The 8,580-nt window shown below is 36.5% G+C and overlaps 1 non-coding gene across 1 annotated transcript; it reads left to right on the forward strand.

The window, feature by feature from the left end:
* Positions 1-8,230: 8,230 nt before the first annotated feature.
* LOC116031148 lies at positions 8,231-8,337 on the forward strand. The gene has a single exon (XR_004100576.1). It is a non-coding gene; the product is annotated as a small nucleolar RNA R71 (small nucleolar RNA).
* Positions 8,338-8,580: the final 243 nt, after the last annotated feature.

Here is an 8,580-nt window from a genome sequence, read left to right on the forward strand (position 1 = left end):
AGAGAATCGGGGTTCAATAATCTTGACCAAGTTTAAGAATTAGCCTCGTAGGGCCATGAACCAAAAAACTTAACAAGAAAAGAAAAAATTGTAAACTGTAGAAAAATATAAAATAAAAGTCTGCTTCCTCAACAACAGAAACTCACCCTTATTTATACAATTCTAACTTCAACAGGAATCTCTTAAATTAAGAAAAATAATTAATCTGAAAATTAATATAAACTTCTCAAAAATAGATCCAAATGGTGAAAATAATTCTTGCTGTCCAATTCCCTACTTCCGTTCGTAGCATCGTCAAAATTTGCCGTCAAAATATGTGCTGCAGTTGCCGATGAAGTCTTCTCCGGTCCGTCGCTCCTAGTACGTAGGTAAGCTGCGCAAGAACAAACTAATTATTTAAATTCCTTTTGTTTATTTAGTAAGATTAGGTTATATAATTTGGGTCATGTACATTTATTAAAAAAATTAAATAAAGTATTGGACCATGATGTTATGGACTCAAAATTAAAATTAATTATTAACTACATAAAATATTTATTTAACTAAATGATCATTAAGCTCTTTAAAGTATTAAAATAAAATATAATAAGAAATAATGAAATATAATTATAGTATAAAACTTACTTAAATTATATTGTAAAATATGTTCATCAAATTCCCCCACACTAAAACGTTTGCTTATTCCCAAGCAAAAATTATTATTTGCTAACTTAAAATAAAATAAAATACTCAAAACTCATAACACATCATGAATAAGAATCTGAAGCACCCTGCAGTTAATAAGTTAGCACCACTGTTCAAAAAAATAGAGTGAACTAAATAAGTAAGCTCTCACAGGAATATCACTCATAACACTCAAATGTTTGATGGGTATAAATTTCACTAAAGTTCATTCCTATAAAATTGCTTTACCGTAAGCTTGCATAACTTCTCAATCACCACTACAAGAGCCATGCTTGACACAAAGCATAAGGTCTTTATGAAGTTTGTAATGGGGCTAGGGACAAGGTAGGAAATATTTAGGAAAATAGCTCAAAAACTTTCAAACTAGAGGAGCAAATAAATACAAAGAATCCAACGCACTCAATTCCCATTTAAAAACACTCTCTTATTGACTTCAACACTAGTATCATTCTCAAAAACAAATAATTTTTCCTCAATATTACAAGAATCCCCCCATACTCTATTTATTCAAGAGTAATTTAAACCTCAAAACTATCTGTTGATTCTTTCTCATTTTTCCATAAAATTTCAGAACTTTTTTTCATTTCAAACATATATTCGTCATTTTTCCATTCAATTTTCAATTTTTCATACTTTTTTCCTTGGAATCATGAACTGCATTCATTTTCTTTTTATAAAAGGCTAAAGAGAAATGGGCTTCAACAATACAAATCACCTCACTCTCAATCATATCAACAAAAACAAGTGATCTCCCCCACACTTATTCTTCACAAACCCACGTAGATTACATAAATAGAATAAAATTTTGCTCCACTAGTTATTCAGCTAGGTCAAGGCATTAATTTATGGGCTTGTGACTTGAAATGTTGGTTCATATAAACAAAAAGAAAGGTCAAAAAGCTCAAAGTGGGTTAACAAAGGGAAATAAATCATAGGGAAAACCGATTATTTGGCTAGTGAGGCTCAAAATCCAATAATGGCCTTAATCACACTTGAATCATGCATGGTCAAATTAGCTTTAAAAGAGAATAAGGCAAGTTCTAGAGAAACAAAATTATGGAAGAAATCACACAATAGAAAGAAAATAAGCATGGCTTTTTCAAGTTTCACAATGAATAGTAAACATACCTGGATCTTTGCACTTTTCAGGAAGCTTGTTTTGAATCACAGTAGAAACATTCTCTTGGATTTTCACCTCCTCAACTCTTTTTTTATTTTGTTTCTTTTTCATTGTGTATAACTCTTTTAGAAACTTTGCATAGCGAGGTGCTTTTTTAATAGAATCTAACAATTGATTATTACCGTCACACTCACGAAATGTCTCATATAAATCATTATTTGACTTTTTTTTCTTGTTTCTAAAAGAGCTTGAGGAAATGGGGGTACTAGTTTATAATCAGAAAAAGAGGAAAACTTACCTTGAGACTTTTCTTTGTTGTTGGCAATGTTTCCTACACTTGTTTCATTGTCCAAATCAACATTCCTTTCCAGCGACAGACCTCTCACACTAATTGCACTTACATTCTCTTTAGGATTAACAACCATTTGAGATGGTAAGTTTCTAGAGTTTTGTGCCTCCAACCTGTTGACTGCAGTTGCCAGTTGACCCACCTGTCTTTCCAAGTTCTGAATACTAGCCCTTGTTTCTTGAATACTTGACCTTGTCTCTTGTTGGGATTGTTGTGTTTCTTGTTGGAACTATAAAGTTTTAGTAGCAAGAGACTTAACAATATCTTCAAGATTTATACCTGAGTTAGAGCTTTGGGTCGGTTGTTGTCTTGGAGGAAATGGTGGTCTATACTGCTGAAAATTAGAACGGTTCTGAACAACTTGGTTCCCTTGTGAGTCTCCATAACTAAGGTTCGAGTGATCCCTCTAACTAGGATTATATGTATTAGAAAATGGATCATACTTACCTTGAGGTTGTCCAAGAAAACCTCCAGCCATGTTGACACACTACTATAGAAACAACATATAAAGTCGGACATATAACGCCGGTTTTTTGAAAAATCGACGTTAAAAGTGAAATAATACCATACGACGTCGGTTAATTAAATAACCGATGCCGTATGTCTTACACGAAAAAAAATAAAAAATGAAAATGACATACGACGTCGATTATTTAATTAACCGACGTCGTATGTTATTTAATTTTTAAAAAAGATTTTTTAAATCATATACGATGTCGGTTAGGCATAAAACCGATGTCGTATATGGTTTAATTTTATTTTATACGACGTCGGTTATATGAACAACCGACGTCGTATCACTGAATATATATATATATATATATATATATATAAAGATTTATGTCTATCAAAGCTCCGTAATAGAGCCTATCTTCTTCTCTTCTCTCTTCGCAACGCCTCCTTCTTTCTTCTTCTTCTCTACACCGGACAGCCCCACAGCCGCGCCGACGGACAGCCACCGCCTCACCGCCGCACCTCCTCCACTGTAAAAAATGTTTAGGGTTTATGCCCCGCGACCGATCTTTGCGCCTCTGCCTCGCCACGACGCCACCGCTCACCAGCCACCAGCTTCCCGGTCTCCATATTCACCCTCAACCCGCCTCAGTCGTCGGCCGTGAGCTCCCTCCTTTATTAGAAGTGAAGGAAGAATATATTATTCACACCTGAACACCAGTGAACTACAAGCTATAAATAGGTAGCCAAAGCAACAGCTATAGACTAATTGTAGGAGAGAAAATATAACTGCCTAGACTAAATCAATATAATAAATAAATACAGATATTATTCCTTAATACGCCCCCGCAAGATGGTGGAGCCATCAGTGACACCAATCTTGGACCGGAAACGATAAAAGAGTGTCCGACCCAATGGCTTAGTTAACACATCCGCAACCTGATCGCGAGCAGAGACATGCCGAACAAATAAAGACCCAGCAGCAACCATATCACGAACAAAGAAATAGTTTAGAGCTAGATGTTTCATTCTTGAGTGAAAAACTGGATTCCTACAAACATACGTCGCCCCAAGATTATCACAACATAGAGAAGGCGGGTCAAGCAAGCGCAATCCAATTTCCCGTAAAAGATTTTGAACCCAAATAAGTTCAGCAGCTGCATGTGCCACGGCCCTATATTCCGCTTCCGTGGAAGACCTAGACATTGTTTTCTGTCTCGTAGACTTCCATGAAATAATATTTCCACCGAGGTAAACACAGTAAGCAGTTGTGGATCGCCCATTGTCCCGGATGTTACCCCAATCAGAGTCAGAAAAGGCTTTCAAGCGCATAGGGGCATCATATTTCAACAACAAACCATGATGAATAGTACCTTTCAAATACCGAAGCACACGCTTCGCTCCTTGCCAATGTTCGTCAGTCGGCATATGCATGGACTGCGCCAATTTATTTACCGCAAACGCGACGTCGGGCTGAGTAATAAGAAGATATTGGAGAAGGCCAATTAAGCGACGGTAACCAGTAGCATCAACCACACTACTGGAGAGCTCACAAGACACACGGTCAGCCGCCATAGGAGTAGACACTGGTTTCGCACCGTCCATATGGAACCGAGATAGAATATCTGCCAAGTAGTTTCCTTGCGACAAAAAATAACCAAGGGTTGTGGGAACCACCTGTACCCCAAGAAATAGTGTAGCAGACCAAGGTCCTTGATAGAAAACTTGTTAGCCAAAGTCATCACAAAAGCATCCATGAAATCAGCATTATTCCCAGTGAGGATTATGTCATCTACGTAGACCATGAAGTACGCAATAATACCACTTGAGATGTAAACAAACAGAGAGGTATCCGCCCGGGAGCGAATAAAACCTGCAGAAACCAAAAATTTTGATAGTTCCAAATACCAGGCACGTGGTGCCTGCTTTAGGCCATACAACGCCTTTCTCAGTTTACAGATAGAAGAAGGGAACTGAGCANGAGTGCCATGGAGAAAAGCATTGTTAACGTCTAACTGTCGTATTACCCACCTGCGACTCAAAGCAATTGTTAAGATGACACGGATAGTAACAAGCTTCATAACAGGACTAAAAGTTTCAAAATAGTCTCGTCCAGACTCTTGTAAAAAACCTTTTGCAACCAGGCGTGCTTTGTAGCGATCTATCGTTCCATCTGGTTTTCGTTTAATACGATACACCCACTTACACCCAATTGTCCGGTGATTGTCCCTGGGAACGAAAGTCCACGTCTGATTCCATTTCAGAGCAGCATACCCAGAAGAGCGGCAAGAATAATTTGATCCTGCCGTACCCATTTTTCATGTGCTGGATTGACAATGGTAGCTGCAGTGTCCGTAAAACGGGCCGGTTCTTTTGCCGTGCCATCAATGTACCCCAATAAACTAAGGCCGATAAGAGTGGATCGAACTTGTCGTTGCCAAACTGGGAAATTTGCATCAGTTAGGCGAATGGGGAAGTTGGTGGGGGCAGATAATTGGATAATCGTAGAGGTTGGAACTGCCATAGGATCAAATGGAAAGAAGAGAGGAAAAAAAAAATAATCTCGCAGGAGTTAAGCTCTTGATACCATATTAGAAGTGAAGGAAGAATATATTATTCACACCTGAACACAGTGAACTACAAGCTATAAATAGGTAGCCAAAGCAACAGCTATAGACTAATTGTAGGAGAGAAAATATAACTGCCTAGACTAAATCAATATAATAAATAAATACAGATATTATTCCTTAATATCCTTCACCAGGTTTTTGTTTTTGCCTAATCGCCGGTCCCCTAATTTTCCTAATTTGTTTTTGCCCTAGGTTTTTGAATTTTGATGTTAGTAAGTAGTCCCCCTACACTTGCTAATTTAGAGAATGAAATTGCTACCAACACTCTTCATTTTTTGGAGGTCTACGATGTAGTGTTGAAGCAGGCTGCTTTGGTGAATAGGAAGTTGAGATCCATAGATAATTTGGAGGTGAAGCCAGATATAGTCCTTCCAGGCGATTTGGGCGTGTTGAGTGAAGCTTATGATCGATGCGGTGAAGTATGTGCAGAGTATGCTAAGACGTTTTATTTGGGTTAGCCTCTTTTATCTACTCCTTTAGCTAGCAAAACATTATATGTTATACCAGTTTGTAATTCACGAGGGCCTTTGATCTTTATTTTAATCTATGTTTTCCAAGAACCTGAGAGAAGAAGAGCTATCTGGGCGAGAATCTGAGGCATGTAATGTAAAATACAAAAAGAGATTGGAATTCAATAAGAAGAGATCAGAAATAGGTACAGTTTAAGCTTAGATGGTGCACAGGGTAGCATTTAAGGATAAAAATAAAAATAGAAAGGAGGTTTATGTCTTCCATTAATTGAATATTTTCAAAGTAGTTTGATAAAAAGTTGCTAATTTATTAGATTTAGGCTACAGAAAATATCATACTTTTAACTCTTTGCTTCATTAACTGCCACAAGGAATCTTTGACACGGACTTTTGACTTTGGTGTCACATGCAGTGTATCTTGTGCTATCTTTTTTTTTTCTGGTTAACAAAGTAATGTGTGCCATGTTATGTTGTTCTAATATGTTTATACTTTTTTATTCCAAAGTGGAAAACTAATGACTCTAAATCTGAAGTCTCCTAACCTAGTGGGGTTGAGTCAATTGTAAAGATGGTACTTTGCAGGTGTTTGTATAGAGAAGAAATAGGTTCAGCTCAACTTAGTGTTATCACTAACGGTTCGAAAAACTAACTAGATTGTAAATGGCTACCGAAATACAAGCTGTGAAATTAGAGACTTGTTTCCTCGTTCGATGCATGTTCTTGATTTTCTTTGGTTAAACAGTGTGGTGTAGGAGAACTGATGAGCTCGTTGATGGGCCTAATGCATCGCATATAACTCCAACCGCCCGGGATAGATGGGAGGCTCGGCATATTCTTGAAGTTCTTTAGTGTTTGGTGCCACTAATGCTAATATAGATACTTCAAACTTCGTCATTGAAATACAACATGTTTTTTCTTGAATCACCAACTGGTCTTGGTTTCTCATACTCAAATACAACCTCAGATTTCTATACTGCAGGCAATCAGAGAACGGGTAATTCTCAAGTTTTTTGTTTTGATTTTGTTTATTAGCCATGTTCTATCTTGTGCTGTAGTACGTAATCCAAAATGTCATAGTTGCCATGTTTAAGCTCTGATTTGCTTAGCTATGCCCTTCTATTATGTAGCTAAAGATGCATACATATTTTTGTCAAGTGGTTTGAAAGATTTCCTAAGTACAAGAATATAAATTTTTACATTTCTGAATAAAGTTATGCAGGTTTGTCATTTATACACTTTGTATAAGTGTATAACCTTGTCTTGGGTGTTTCTTTGTTGGAAAAGCTTTTTCTAGATATTACCTTGTACTATGTAACATGATACTGAGTTGGCCTAACTACTGGTTGTGATATATATATATATATATATATATATATATATATATATATATATATATATATATATATATTTATTTATTTATTTATTTATTTATTTGAGCAGGTTTGCTATGTCCTGGAGATCAATTTTTGGTGCTGTCCTCTAATGGCTTATACCAATACTTCAGCAATGAGGAAGTTGTTTCCCATGTTGCAAATTTTATGGAGAAATATCCTGATGGAGAGATCCGGCACAACACATGATTGAGGAGCTATTGCTTCGTGCAGCTAAGAAAGCTGGTAGTATTTCACTTGATTTTCTTCAATTTTTGTCTTATTTGTGTTGAGGATAGCCTTTAGCTTGATAATGATCTGGCTTCATGTCTCAATAGTATAAATTTATAAATAAATTATTATTTTTTTAAAATACTAAATACGATTCGCTGCTGTTTACAATTTTTTTTTTTAATTAAAAGGAGATACGGCGTCGGTTTTTGAAAAAACTGACGTTGTATCTCTATTTTAGTAAAAGGAGATATGGCGTCGGTTTTTAGAAAAGCCGACGCCGTATCTCCATTTTAAAAAATAAAATGAGATATGGCGTCGGTTTTTTTGTAAAAATCGACGCCTAATCTCTATATTAAATAAAAAAAATTGACATACAACGTCGGTTTTTCTCAAACACCGACGTCGTATGTATTTATTTAAAAATTTAAAAATAATGTACGACGTCGATTTTTTAAAATCGACGTCGTATAATTTATTTATAACGTCTGCTGGAACTACGTCGGGTAAAAACCGATGTCGTATGTCCAAAATAATCGACGTTAAAAGGTATTTTTGTAGTAGTGACATGTTCAATAGGTTCTTCTTGAAGAGTTGGGCAAGCATCAGTTTGGTGCCCAACTACCGAGCAAATTCCACAAGCCTTCACAGTTTGCATATTTCCTACAGCCAATTGACGAACAAGAGTAGTTAAACCAGCCACTTGTTGTTCAAGATTGGAAATACTTACCTCATTCACTTGCTTGGACGGTTGGACAAGTCTATTGCCAAACTGCTGAGAATTTGCTGACATGTTTGCAATTAGATTCTTTGTAGCATTCGGTGTCTTATCAACTAAAGCACCTCCACTTGCCGCATCAATTATGCTTCTATCAGTTGGAAAGAGTCCTTCATAAAAGTATTGAATGAGTAATTGCTCACTAATCTGATGATGAGGGCAACTTGCACACAGCTTCTTGAAACGCTTCCAATATTCATATAATGACTCTCCATTGTGTTGCTTTATACCACAGATTTCCTTTCTTATGTTGGCCGCTCTTGAAGTTGGGAAATATTTTTCAAGGAACACTGTTTTCAAATCATTCCATGTGGTAATGCTCCTGGAAGGTAGATAATATAGACAATCCTTTGCTGAATCTTTCAAAGAAAAAGGAAAGGCTCTCAACTTGATTTGTTCCTCAGTAACTCCCGTGGGTTTCATACTTGAACATACCACATGGAATTCCTTTAAGTGTTTATGAGGATCTTCACCTGCAAGTCCATGAAAAGAAGG

The sequence above is a fragment of the Ipomoea triloba genome, chromosome 9, assembly GCF_003576645.1.
Source record: "Ipomoea triloba cultivar NCNSP0323 chromosome 9, ASM357664v1".
Taxonomy (NCBI): Eukaryota; Viridiplantae; Streptophyta; class Magnoliopsida; order Solanales; family Convolvulaceae; genus Ipomoea; species Ipomoea triloba.